Genomic DNA, 12,541 nt, shown 5'->3' with positions numbered 1-12,541 from the left:
GTTTACGCAATGATAGGTTCATGTTCGTAAACACTGCTGTGTTCATTTACAATTTCCAAATGTAATACTTTGGATCTACAAATCAAACTTTAATAATATAATGTGAATATAACCCACATTGATACAGTCCAAAAAAGTGACTACATGACGAAGTAGAAGAATGCTGTCTGTAGAGACCGCCAAGGCCCAACGGTCTCCCCACTCTGCTGTTACTTTCACATGCAAGAGTTGCTGATATTGCCAGTCTCAAAACCCATAAATCCACGTGGCAGCATGGGAGGAAAGGTCACAGGGTCACCTAAATATATAGGTCAGCATATAATTTGTTGGAACATTTGGCCTGATGGGGGCGCTAAAGAAAAGATCAATGGATCACAATCGATAGAATTCTTCCTCTTGGGGTCATGAATAGCAATTTTGTGACTACAACTAAGGAGTCATGATGCGCTCGTTTGAAATGTCTTAAGTTTGGCCTGATGTCTAGAGGGAAGGTCACAGGGTCTCTAAGATCAACAGGTTTCCGCTAGGGGGCATGAATGTTCACAGCAAATTTCATGACCGTGCAACTACAGGATCACGAGATACGCTCACTTGAAAGATTCTGGCTTAATCCTTTCACTACCAAATGGTTAACCCTTTCACTGCGACAATACAGGAGGTTACTGCTACATGACAAAGGGTTATTAACCCTATTATCAAGCTGTTAATTACATTCTACACTACAGTAATATCCTTTAGGTGTTTTGTATTTACTATACATCTACATCTGACGTCTATCCCTTTCACTACCACACTACAGAAGGTTAACCTTTCACTACCACACTACAGACTGTTAACCCTTTCACTGCCACACGACAGAAGGTTGTCTGATAGTAAAGGGTTAACCTTCTGTCGTGTGGCAGTGAAAGGGTTAACCGCTGTCGTGGCAGTGAAAGGGTTAACCTTCTGTGTATTGTCGCAGTGAAAGGGTTAACCGTTTTGGTAGTGTGTCAGTGAAAGGGTTAACCGTCTGTAGTGGTAGTGAAAGGGTTAACGGTGGTGCAGCTAGAGTAAAGGTAATGAGGTGAGCGAAATCGATAGGTTTCTTCATCTTGGGATCATGAATGTGCACTGCACATTTGTCACACAATTTGCTGTAAATATTCACGACACCCTGAGGGAGAAACCTATTGATTTTGGTGAATGTGTGACCTTCCCATATGGATTTATGGCCTGCGTCTGTTGAGTCTAGCAATCTAGGCAATATTTATGTTTCTTCTCATCTACCCAGTTTCTGTTTGCGTGTTGCATGTGAACGTAATGGCAAAGTGGGGAGATCGTTGGGCCTTGGCAGAGGTCTCTACTGAGTGCATTCTTCCAGTTCATCATGTGATCACCGAAATTTTGGGAAATGAGCTTATCGTCTTCTCCAGAGAGAGACAAGAAGATGGATACCAGTTTCCTCTCTGTGCGTTCAGTAGAAAGTTATCTGGCTGCACATTAGCCTAGCTTAGCACAATGAATGGAAGCGGACATGGCCGGTTAGCCTAGGCATTGTCCAACTAACACCTCTCCTGAAGGCTAACCGCCCCGGTCATGTCCGCTTCCATTCATTGTGCTAAGCTAGGCTAATGTGCAGCCAGGTAGCTTTCTACTGAACACACAGAAAGGAAACTGGTATCTATCTTCTTGTCTCTCTCTGGAGAAAACCGTAAGCTAATTTCCCAAAATGTTGGCGTGTTCCTCTAACGGGGCACACACACAACCAACCCAGAACCATCGGATGGGTTTGTCAGTCTGTGTGTCTGTCCGGAACAAGTCTTGGCAACTACAAGGCCATGATGGATGAAACTGACTGACTGCCTGACTGGCTGACAGCAGGCCAGGGTGTTCCACAAGGAAGCATACTAGGTCCGCTACTGTTCCTAATTTATGCAAATGACATGTCGTCAGCTTGTGACTGCAACTTGTTCCTGTTCGCGGACGACTCAGCCCTGCTGGTCTCTGACAAGAAGAAGTTACAGGTTGAAAAAACCCTCAGCTCGGAACTAGGCAAAATCTGCACCTGGCTCGCTGATAACAAACTATCATTACACCTGGGTAAAACAGAGTCCATTCTCTTCGGTTCAAAGAGGGGGGCTTCCCACTCTCCAGAACATGTACAACAAGCGGTGCAGGGATAAGGCTAAGAGAATCATCATGGACTCCAGCCACCAAAACAACTGCCTCTTTGAACTGCTGTGGTCAGGCAAGCGATACCGGAGTCTCATGGCAAGCACAGAAAGACTCAGAAGAAGCTTCTATCCCCAGGCCATCAGGTTGCTCAACGAACAATAACACTATGCAACAACCATCAAATGCACTCACAACACACACATCCACACGCACACACTCACTTTAAACAAACAACACACTGCAGCACCCACTCTCCACACTTTAGAACACCTAAACACACTTTATATTTATTGGTAAAGGATTTGCACTACAACCCATACCTCAGTACACCTTACTGTAAATTGTACCTAAATTGTACCTCATCCCATTTCTGCTTTGCACTATATAGTATATTGTATATTAGTATATTGCATAGTATATTGTATATTGTATGGTAACTCAGTTACCATACTGCATTGAACATTGTACATATGTATATACTGAACACTGTGTCTACGTACGTGACTTCTATTTTTTACTTCTATTTTTACATGCTATACTATTTTATTTCATACTTATCTTTTGTCTAGCACAGTCTCTGGAGCGTAACAGTTTAGTTTAGTTTATTCAGATCCCCATTAGCCATTGCCACAGGCATAGGCTACTATTACTGGGGTCCACACAAATCAATACAATAAAATCAATACAATACACCTCAATAACACCTAAAAATATTATATAATAAAATATCTAAGTTCACCAATCACACATACCCATCTACTCAATAATGTTTCAAGGCATATATGTTCACTTAAAGCACAACAATACATCTCAATACAATATACAAATATATTAAAAATCTAAGTTCAACAATCACACATACCCATCTGCTCAATCACCCACTATGTTTACTTAACTGACAGTACCACTCTTTCTTATATGATTTTTAAGGTGTTTTTTAAATGTCTGTTTGTCTTCAACCCTAGTTAGTGCAGGTGGTAAGGGATTCCATGCAGTCATGGCTCTATACATCACAGTCCTTTTCATTGCATTTGTTCTTGGCATCTTTACAGTACATCTTTCCATTGACACATGCCTGGTGGAGTAACTGTGTCTGTTGATTGTGAATTGTATCTCATCATATAGACAAGCAGGTTTTTTGTTCTTATATATATTTCTAAAAAACATTATATTTACATTTAGTCTTTGTTCTACCATTAACCATGACAGTTTTTCATGCATGCTTACTATGTTTGACCTTTTCCTACAATTCAGAGCAAGGCGCGCTGCTTTGTTCTGTGTCATTTGTAGTTTTCCCAGTTTTTCTCTTCCAGCACTTCCCCAGATCCCCGGACAGTAATCCAGATGTGAAAGGATCAGAGCCTGGATAACATGGATCACCGACTCTGGAGTTAGGAATTCTGCACATCTTCTAATTAAAAACAGAAAGAAGCATTTTGTATAAAAGTATATAGTAGTATGACAACTATTAAAGAAACTTGAAACTTGAAAATAACAAACTCAACAAGACCGATGGCTTCTCAGTTACAGTGGGTGACAATATTGTCACAAGGAAAGATGAAATTACATACCTAGGTTTCATCCTACAGGCAAATCTTTCCTGTGACAAAATGGCATCCAATGTAATAAAAAAAGTCAACCAACGAACTAGATTCTTGTACCGGATCTCCTCTCTGGTAAACAAGAATACCCTGAAGACTCTGGCAGGAGCACTCATTCAAGGGTACTACGACTATGCTTGCACCTCATGGTACCAAAGCACCTCAAAGGCGCTAAAAACAAAATTACAAACATCACAACACAAACTGGTCAGACTACTGCTTGACCTTACTCCTAGAACCCACCTCACCCCTGCCCACTTTGACAACCTAGGATGGCTTAGAGTAGACGACAGAGTACTTGACTTACTTGACTTAAGCCTTTGCACTCCCTGCGGAGCATAGGCCACTGACGATTTATTTCCATGTTGCGCGGTTTTTGGCCTCCCGAACGATGTTGTGCCATCCCAGTCCAGCCTCTTTCATTTCCTCTTCCCAAGAACGGCGCCAGGCCTGCCGCGTTTCCTCTTGTCGGGTGATGTTTGTGTCTTCCTTTCTCAGGGTATGGCCTATCCACATCCACTTTCTCTTCTTTATTTCTTCTGGCGGGGGTAGTTGTTTTGTGCGCTCCCACGCGTCCAGATTTGTAATGACATTTGGCCATCTCACTCTTAGAATGCGGCGGAGGCAGGAATTTATGAAGGACTGTACTTTCTGCTTCTGTCATGGTTTTTGCCTTATTTCACCTTTCTGTGAGGGACAGCTGTCTATTTTTGCTTTATTTCACCTCTCTGTGAGGGATAGCTGTCAATCCCTGTTCCCTGTGGTTAATTGCCTCATGGGTCGGCAGGTGTGTGGGCTTGATTGCACCTGATGCAGTGCAGCTGTGCCTATGGCCATGTGGAGTCTATTTAAGTTTGGAGATTGCAGTGTCAACTGCTTTTTCATTTTCCTTGTGCTGGCTATGCTTTTGGTCAGGCTTCTTATATTTAAGTGTAGTGCTGCCCTATTCAGCATTTAGCGTTCTTTTGTAGCTATACTCGTTTTCGTTTACTGGCTTAGTTTACACTTCATTTTATAAAGGCTGAGTCCTTTATGGTAGTGTTTTCTTTTGTTCTTTTGGAACTGCCCTTTGCACATAAACTCCCTTGGTGGAGGTTTATTGTTTTATGTTTGCAATATAAACTCTGTTTTTAGGAGTTGCCTTTGTGGCTTATTTATTTTTTCTACAATACCTCTTTAATGAGTGTCGTCCTGTTTTTTTGGACATTACTTATTTTCTTGAATACTCACTTTGAGGCTTCCACCTGTAAAGTTTGTTTTGTGTTGTTTCTTTCTTTTCCCCCTTCTCCTAAAACGTCTGCGTAAGCAGTTAGTGGTTATCCGTTTTACGTATAACTTTAAGAATCCCTATTATCTGCTCATGACCCACACACACCCACAGCCCTCACAGAATGAAAAAGCCATGAATGGGTCAGCGGATAATACTGGTCTCGAACATGCACTTGCTGCACAGCATCAAGAATTACTTTCACATATGGAAGCTATCAAACAATTACAAGAGCAACAAGCGCTCATGGTGATACAGCGTGGGGAGATGTATGAAGGGTTGTGCAAGATGGAAGGTTCCATGCGTAATCTGGCTGACAGCATAGCCAATGCACAAGTATCTTCCCAAATATCTCCTAACGTCCCTCAAGCACAACACACAGTACCCCAGCCATTTCCTCGTGAGGCTAAAGTTCAGCTCCCCTCGCGCTTTAGCGGGGAGTCAGGTAAATGCCGTGGTTTTCTGGCACAATGCCAAATAGTGTACAGAGCCAAGCCTTCTCGTTTTCAGTCTGAGGATTCACGTGTTGCCCTATTTCTATCCCTGTTGGAGGGACCTGCCCTCGATTGGGCTGTTCCACTCATACGGGCTCATACGTTTTTGATCATGAACTCTACGATAAAGAGGTCGCCATGAAGCTGACGCGCATGCGCCAGGGCGCCAGTAGTGTAGCTGAGTTTTCCATCGCTTTCAGGACACTGGCTGGGGCTACAGGCTGGCCTGAGGGACCACTCATCACTTTGTTCACCAATGCGTTATCTAATCAGGTTAAAGATGCTTTGGCGGTTGTGGGATCTCCAGACAATTTTGACACACTGGTCACTACCGCCATACGCGTTGATAACCGGATCAGAGACCGTGAGCGTGAGAGGCGGGGCCAACGTTTTCGTGTCCCGCTGAAGGAGGTTTCGTCCTTTCCTCCACAACTTTCAGTGGCCAGCTCGTCTGAACCTATGCAGGTGGACAGCACTTTTGTGCGTGACTCCAGGCAGACTGGTTCTCATGTGGACTGGTGCCGGTACTGCAGGAGAAAAGGTCACACGAGGGTGGCGTGTCCGAAACTGAAGGGAAACGGTCAGTCTCGCTAGTGGGCCGAGAGACACTAGTGAGACATCACATCACCCCCTTTCGAACCTTTTTGCCTGTGGTTTTAGGCTGGACTAGGCAGTCTGTTAAGGTTGACGCCTTTTTAGACTCAGGGGCAGTGGACAGTTTCATCGATTCTAGATGGGCTGAGGACTCTAAAATACCTGTACATTCCCTCCATAAGCCCTGTAGTGTCACAGCGCTTGATGGACGGCCATTGGGTACAGGCAGTGTCACCAAAAGAACCAATTATTTATCTATGCGGGTTGCTTATGGGAACCATTCTGAGCGCATTCGATTCTTTTTGGTGGATTCCCCCACGTATCCCATTGTGCTGGGTCATTCTTGGCTTAGTAAACACAAGCCACAGATAAATTGGGGTGAGGAGAGGGACACTGTCATGCATTGGGGCTCCCAATGCCGTCACCGTTGTTTCCAAATTCCTCCGTCACCCATGAGTTATGATCAGTTTAGTGAGAGCGGTTGTGATCCTGTTGAAGCAGTGGGCGGTCTTGGTTTCCAGAGCCCACTCTCTCAACCATTGCACTCCCAGCCATCTGTCGATCAGGATGGGAGTTTGGAATGGGATCCACAGTTTGATTGGGACTCCCTCGGTGAGGAGGTTCTGGCGGAGGACAGTTTAGACAGTTTAGAGGCTCTGTGTGAGGACTTCTCCTCGCTTACTTGTACAGCTGACCCCCTCATGGAGAGCACCAACATCATGAGCGTGGAGTCACACCCGTTACCAGAGGGAGTTCCCACTGTCTATGCTGACCTCAGTGAGGTGTTTAGCAAACAAAGGGTCACCATCCTGCCACCGCACCGACCTTATGATTGCGCCATCGAATTGCAGCCGGGCTCTATTCCCCCTCGTGGTTCCTTGTACTCGTTGTCGGTCCCCGAAAGCGCAGCTATGAACACCTACATCAAGGAGGCTGTGGCTACCGGTTTTATTATACCTTCCACTTCACCTGCGGGTGCTGGATTCTTTTTTGTGGGAAAAAAGGATGGAGGACTGAGACCCTGCATCGACTACAGAGGTCTGAACAGCATTACAGTAAAAAACCGGTATCCCCTTCCCCTGATGAACTCGGCGTTCGAACGCCTCCAGGGGGCATCCATTTTTACCAAACTTGATCTCCGCAATGCCTACAATCTGGTGCGCATACGCCAAGGGGATGAGTGGAAGACCGCGTTCAACACTCATAATGGTCACTACGAATATCTGGTGATGCCATTTGGTCTTACTAATGCCCCTTCAGTTTTTCAGGCGTTAATCAATGACGTGCTCAGGGAGATGTTGGAAAAGTTTGTTTTCGTCTACTTAGATGACATTCTGATATTCTCCAAGTCCATTTCTGACCATGTCAAACATGTCAGGCAGGTCTTGAGGTGCCTTTGGATGCACGGTTGTTTGTGAAGGCTGAGAAGTGTGCCTTCCATGTCCGCTCTGTGTCCTTTCTGGGATTCATTGTATCTGAGGGGAGGATTCAAATGGACCCCAAGAAGGTGTCAGCAGTGACAGACTGGCCTACACCCGTCTCGGTCAAGCAGGTGCAACGATTCCTAGGATTTGCAAACTTCTACCATCGTTTTATTCGTAATTTCAGTTCAGTGGTAGCACCTATCACTGGACTCACCAGGAAGACAGCACCTTCCCATTTCCAGTGGACTCCCAAGGCTGAGGCAGCGTTCATTGAGCTTAGGAGAAGGTTCAGTTCTGAGCCTATCCTCATTACTCCTAACCCATCCCTGCCATTTATCGTAGAGGTGGATGCTTCTGAGCTTGGAGTCGGAGCTATTCTGTCTCAACGCTCATCGTCCGACGTTAAGGTACACCCATGTGCGTACTATTCACGTGGGCTCTTGCCGGCTGAAAGAAACTATGATGTTGGGGACAGAGAGCTGTTGGCGGTCAAGTTGGCATTGGAGGAGTGGCGCCATTGGCTAGAGGGAGCTGAACACCCATTCACAGTCTGAACAGACCATACAAATTTGGAATATATCCAGGGTGCTCAGAGGAGAAACTCGCGACAGGCTCGCTGGTCATTTTTTATTTCCTCCTGACGTACCGTCCCGGGTCTAAAAATATCAAGCCGGATGCTCTTTCCGGTTATATGATGGGTCAGAGGAGGACCGTCCTCCTGAGCCCATTGTTCCTGCAGGACAGATCCTAGCTCCTGTGACATGGAGCATTGACTCTGCTGTGCGGAGGGCACAACGTTTGGAACCAGATCCGGGTGGGGTGCCCCCGGGTCGGTTATTTGTACCAAACGGCATTCGTTCTCGGGTGTTCAAGTGGGGCCACTCCTCTCGGCTGACAGGACATCCCGGAGTGCACAGAACTCGTGACTTCTTGGCCAGAAGGTTCTGGTGGCCTGGTATGATGAAGGACATTCGGGAATTTGTGGCAGCCTGCCCCGTTTGTGCACGGAACAAAGTTTCTCAACAGTCACCACCAGGGCTGCTTCATCCTTTGCCCATTCCTAGTCGTCCGTGGAGCCACATCGCCATGGATTTTGTGACTGGTCTGCCTCCTTCTGATGGTCACAGCGTCATCATGGTGGTGGTGGATAGGTTCTCCAAAGCAGCTCACTTCATTCCGCTGGTCAAGCTGCCATCTGCTCAGGAGACCGCTCAACTGGTGGTTGACCATGTCTTCCGAATTCATGGCATCTGCCAGGACGTGGTGTCGGACCGTGGACCCCAGTTTACTGCTCGGTTTTGGAAGGCATTCTGTGCTATACTGGGTGCGACGGTTAGCCTGTCATCAGGGTTCCACCCGGAGAGCAATGGGCAAACAGAGTGCACCAACCAGTCTATGGAGAGTACGCTTCGCTGCTTGGCCTCCTCCAATCCGACCACTTGGAGTCACCAACTGGCATGGGCAAAATATGCACATAATTCATTGTGCAATGCATCCACTGGTCTCTCCCCATTTGAGGTTCAGTTTGGGTATCAGCCTCCACTGTTTCCTGAACAGGAGAGGGATGTGGGGGTGCCATCTGCCGAGGCGTTTATCCGTCGTTCTCGGGCGACATGGAAGAGGGTGTGTAGCTAAGGGGCTACACAACCCTGACTGTATTAAAGATTGTTTAGATTAAACCACTGCTAAAGAATATTAATAGCCAGACAGTACAGTTAGACAAAATGGCGGACACTCAATTGACTGCGCGGGGACAGGGATACCAAGTTAACAGCATTTTAATAGTCATAGCAACATACATATTAGTTATCACGGTTCTCCTTTAATAATAGAATGTCAGTGCAGCAAAGTCAGCGGTAATGAATAGTTCCTAGATTACGGATACTCGACCGGAGCTCTGAAGGGAGTGAGACGAAACGAGGCGATACAGGGAAAAGCAAATGGTGGCTGGAGACGATGGTTTCCCTCTAGAGCTCCTGCTCCGGAGGAACTGTAGACCAGTCGGATAATCCTGTCGCCGCTGGAAGAAGGGGTCTCGTACGGAACCGGTCCTTGTAATCCTAGCGCCCGATGGCAGGGTTAATAGCTATTAATCCAAAAGCCTGTTGGCATAGATGGTAGCTAGCTAGCTTCGTTTGTACTTGAAGCTAACCCGTAGACGGTCTCCAATGAGTAGTTATATCCAAACGGCGCTGGGTTTAACTATAAGTCTCTCCGCGTTACTTCGCTTACACGAGTCACTATACTGTGCCAATAATGGCTCGACAATATTATAGTCGTATCTAAGTAACCATTAGCTCTCTGTTACATCCCAATGTATATATTCCCCAGTGTGTGTCTCCATGTGTGTGTGTTCTCCATTTTGTTTCCTCCCTCCAGCCATTGTTCCCTTCCCCATTGGTCCCTGCCAGGCCAATCCTTCCATTATTGCAACACAGCAGTGATTGGTGGATGGCTTTCCAGACTCCAACACTCAATCCACACCACCCAATCATGGATCACCCCACACCTGTTAAAACATGGCTTCTCCTTCAGTCTCTCTCTCTCTCTGGCATGAGGCTAGGCATGTTGTGTTTTTGGTAAACCTGTAACTTTGACAGTATTGCATTTCGTTTATTGGCCTTTGGTGCTTAGTAGTAATTTCCTTGTGTGTGTATGGCCACAGAGAGAGCATTGTTAGTTATAGTTTGTTTTTGTATATATTCTGCTTTTGTTTCTGTATAATTAATGTGTTTTTCTCTCTTTCTCAGGAAGCACAGATGGGGTGAGCTGCCATTTCCTTTGGACATTGTTTTCTCCTGTTTTGGTTAGGTAAGAGTAGTTTAGGTAATGTAATCTCTTTTACCATAGATTAGATTGTGTTTATTTGGAGTATAGTGGTGTTTGTTTGTTGTTTTGGCCTGGGCTCACCCCTGAGCTACATGTGCTTCCTTTGAATCTACCAATAAATATCATTGTTGTTTACAAACCTGGTCCATCTTTTCTGTCAACCAACTGTTATGTTACAGCCCTTTACCCTTAGACTCACAGGGGTCGTAACATAAATGGGGGCTCTGCCTGGATCTTGTAACCCGTGTTCAATTGTTGGTTGATGGATTTGGTGAACTGTGTTTGTTTACACTTGTATAGTAATTAATTGATTTGTGTGTAAAAATGGCATTTGTGTAAAAAAAAAATAATGGCAGTTAGTACTTTTGATCTGGGGAAATTCTTGAGCAATCCTACTTGGGAAGCGCTAGATAGCTGCCGCAAGGCAGACTTAGTGGAGATTGCCACACATTTTAAACTCTCGGTTCAACAAAAGCATCTTAAGCAGGATATCAGGTGTCTTGTGGTAGATAAGCTGTTGGAGCAGGGGACGCTTGTTTTACCTGCGGTCTCTGATGAACATGCAAGTCCTCCTGGTGAACCTACGGAAGCACAGCCTTCTGAGGAGCAAGCCCATGGTGCTGAAAAGGCAGGTGTGAACGTCACATTGCCACATTTTCACTTGACCTCTCCTGTGTCAACTGGGTCTCGAGAAGGGGCCCAGGTCAAGGTTAGAATAGCCCGTCTCCAGATGGAGGCTCAGGAGAAGGCACAAGCACGTGAGGCGGAGTATCGGCTTCGTAGAATGGAGCTTGAGGCAGAAAATGAAAGGGCTGTTAACATTCGTAGGTTGGAGCTTGAGCATGAAGTGGAAAAAGACCTCAGACTGCGGAGGTTGGAGCTGGAAGTCCTAAGGAGTGAATCCAACTCTGCTACACCGACTCCTCCACAAGGCCCGGGTATGTCCTCCTCCACAGCTTATTCATCACACACTTTTGATATAAGTAAACACATTGCTTTGGTGCCTCCGTTCCGAGAGACAGAAGTTGATACTTATTTTAATGTGTTTGAGCGTATTGCTGCTTCATTGCGCTGGCCAAGAGAGGTCTGGCCTTTGTTGCTTCAATGCAAATTGACTGGTAAAGCCCAAGAGGTTTGTTCAACACTTTCCCTAGAAGATAGTCTATTGTATGATACTGTGAAGGCTGCCATCCTTCGTGCATATGAGCTTGTGCCCGAAGCTTATAGGCAGAGGTTTCGCAGTCACAAGAGAGCTGTCAACCAGACCTTTGTAGAGTTTGCTAGAGAGAAGGGAACTCTCTTTGATAAATGGTGTGCAGCAAGCAAGGCCTCGGATCTTAACTCTCTCAGAGAACTCATTCTATTAGAAGAGTTTAAGAATCGTTTGCCAGAGCGTATTGTAATTTACCTGAGTGAGCAGAAAGTGTCCACTCTGCAGCAGGCTGCTGTATTAGCTGATGAGTTTGCGCTAACACATACAACTGTGTTTGTAGATAGGCGTGACTCGTTTCTCCCCCATGATTTCTCTCAGAGACATTCTGTCCCCAACCATTCAGAATTCACACACCCCCGACCAAAAATGTCACCTCCACGCTCAAAAGAGGAGCGGACATGTTACTACTGTCATAAATCTGGTCATGTTATTTCTGACTGTTTAACATTGAAACGTAAGCAGCAACCGTCCTCTCAGAACTTTAGGCAACCCAAAGGGGTTGGTCTGATTAAAATGGCACCTGATTCCGATCAACAGATGCACAATGATCAGGATGTTCTCGATCCTTGTTTCAGGCCATTTACTTCCAAGGGTTTAGTTTCCTTGACAGGGGATCCAAAAGATCAGTGTACAGTTCAGATCTTACGAGATACTGGAGCCTCACAATCCTTTATCCTCTCTGATGTACTACCTCTGTCTGAGAAATCTTCCTGTGGTTCTAGTGTCCTAGTTCAAGGTATTGAGATGGGTTTCGTGCCAGCCCCGTTACACTGTATTCATGTACAATCTGATTTGGTCACTGGTTTCTTTAAAATAGGGGTGAGACCTTCCTTGCCAGTTAAAGGCATTTCCTTTATCATGGGAAATGATTTAGCTGGAGGACAGGTGAACGCTGTGCTGGAAGTGTTGGATCACCCAGACACAGATTCTCTGCCTGATGACTTGTCACAGAACTTCCCTGAAGT

This window comes from Notolepis coatsorum (genome assembly GCF_963971535.1).
Source record: "Notolepis coatsorum genome assembly, chromosome: 4".
NCBI classification, from domain to species: domain Eukaryota; kingdom Metazoa; phylum Chordata; class Actinopteri; order Aulopiformes; family Paralepididae; genus Notolepis; species Notolepis coatsorum.
Note: the sequence above shows the minus strand (reverse complement) of the source record.